Below are 2,462 nucleotides of genomic sequence, written 5' to 3'. Positions count from 1 at the left end.
TACAGTGGATCTTTATAATGTGTATTACCTGGATGAAGGGAGGGAGGGAGGGAGAGACCTTGGGGGTGGTGGGGGGGGTGGGATGGGTTGCAGGGAATTCATCGAGTGGATATGTGGGGGTTGTGATATTCAGTTGTCTTTTTTCCATTTCATCTTTTTTTTGTTTTCTTTCTTTGTTTTTTGTTTGTTTTTACCACAGTACAGTTTGTTCTATAAAAGTTAAACCATAGAGAGATAGAGTGCCACGTTTTTAAACAGCTACTGTCAGGTGAACCTACTGTAAGTTGACTCTTGTGGGATTATCAAAGGAGATATGTTTCTAAGTTTGTTTTTCTTTAGTTCATGAGATGCTATAGAGAAAGAGAGAGATAGAGCGAGAGAGAGATAGAGATAGAAAGAGAGAGAGAGAGAGAGAGAGAGAGATGCTATAAAACATTCTAAGATAGTCGACCTCCCCCCAGGGTGTATGATGACCCTGCAGGGCAGGCCGAAAAGGTCAAAGGTCAGGTCAGATCAGCGTGCATGCGTGCTGCAGACATTCAGACGTGGTGTGGTCAGCCATCTTGGGGAAAAAATGACCAACCCCACTATTTCTCCTCCTTATGGTTAGGCATCATTTTTGGTGCTTTCCCTTTTTATATATAAAAAATACAAAACATAACAGCGAAAAGAATTCAATTTTTACTCCAGTTTACTCCCTTTTTCATTTTCTAAAACTCTTTTTGTTGTTGTTGTTCTTTTTTTTGGTTCTTTTTTGTTCATTTAGATTTAGTTGTGTCTTTTTTATTTCCCTTTTATCTTCCCGGCACTTACATATTGACAAAGTATACAATATTTTACAACTGAACAAGACTGAAAGGTATAACATTTGATTTATCCAATCAGATACAAGGCCCAGATCCCATATTCAATTAGAGAAGTCAACTGGAAGCTAACCAGTAGGAAGCAACACAACAAGCCTATGGTGTGAAAGGAGCTGTCCAATAGCAGCTCTGCATTAACATGAGCACCCGCCCTCAGGGACAGTAGGTTCCGCTGGTTTGTCCAGCTTGATGTCAATCACTGAAATGATAGATGTAAGGAAAACACAGATGAATGAGGAAGAGCATGACTACCCTAATGGCCTCACTACTGTTGTTCAAATCGCATCGAAAAACAAACTTGAATGGGTCTCTCTTGTCTCTCTCTGTTTTACTTAAGTACAAGTATCAATACTGCAATATAGAAATACCCTGTTACAAGTAAAAGTCCTGAATTCAAAGTGTACTTGAGTAAAAGTACAAATAAATAAATGGTGCATTTATATAGTGCCTTTATCCAAGGTGCTTTACATAGATTGTGCATTGTGCATTCACCCATTCATACACCGATGGCGGCGGAAACCATGCAAGGCACCAACCTGCACATCAGAAGCAATTCGGGGTTCAGTGTCTTGCTCAAGAACACTTCAACACTAACTCTGGGGGAGCCCGGGTTCGAACTGGCAACCTTGTGGTTACCACCCGGCCACTCTACCCCTGAGCCACCGCCGCACAAAGGTATTGGCATCAAAATGTACTTGCTACTTTTACTACTTACTTACTACTCAATATGCAGAATGTTCCATTTCAAGGCATTCGAACATGGGGCTAAATATGTATTTTTTTTTTACACAAATTTTTATAGCGATTTATTATTTTATTATTTATTATATGATACAAAAATCATATTTAGCCCCATGCCCCCCTGTCAAAAATAGCTAAAATCGCTAAAACGAAAGAAAGCAGCAAATGAAAAAATATTAACACTCATCATTTACTTTCTCTAATAACAATCTAAAACATGAGCCTTTGTTGAAAAAAACTAAAGTTGTCCTTTAAGTAAAATATACTTAGTTACTTTTCACCACCGAGGAAAACAGATGAATGAGGAACCGTGCCGAATCAACCCCTCCGAGGGCCCTGGCGCTATACCAAATCAAAAGGCCCCGTGCACGCACAATTCGCTCACATGCATGTGATTTGCGTGCACGTAACACAATCAAGAACAATACTTTTTGCGTCCAGTGAATGAACGTGCGTGCATTCAGCGCACCGCCAGCACTATCGCCCTTTGCTATTGACGATATGCACACGGCTGCCATCTTGCCAGCAAGGTGCTACACCTAGTAGCACCTTGCTGGCAAGATGGCACCTAGCAACTTCCCATAGACAACCCATTCATCCACACAGAAAAGTCCTATCTAATTGTATTAAATAACGTCAAACTCACCAACATTGCAGCTGTACGAAAAGCTTGAATTATCGTCTTACTATCTGCAAAGTGTTTGTTTCATAAAATTCCACCGTAAACATGTTGTGAGCTACTTCCTGTCAAGAAATTCCTTGCAGATGATTATTTTTGTAAGTGTCAGAGTTTGGAAGCACTCGTCTGTAAAGCAACCTCCTGCTGCCTCCTGCATTATGTGCAAATTCAAAACAGGT

Source organism: Electrona antarctica (genome assembly GCF_951216825.1).
Source record: "Electrona antarctica genome assembly, chromosome: 19".
Classification (NCBI taxonomy): Eukaryota; Metazoa; Chordata; class Actinopteri; order Myctophiformes; family Myctophidae; genus Electrona; species Electrona antarctica.
Note: the sequence above shows the minus strand (reverse complement) of the source record.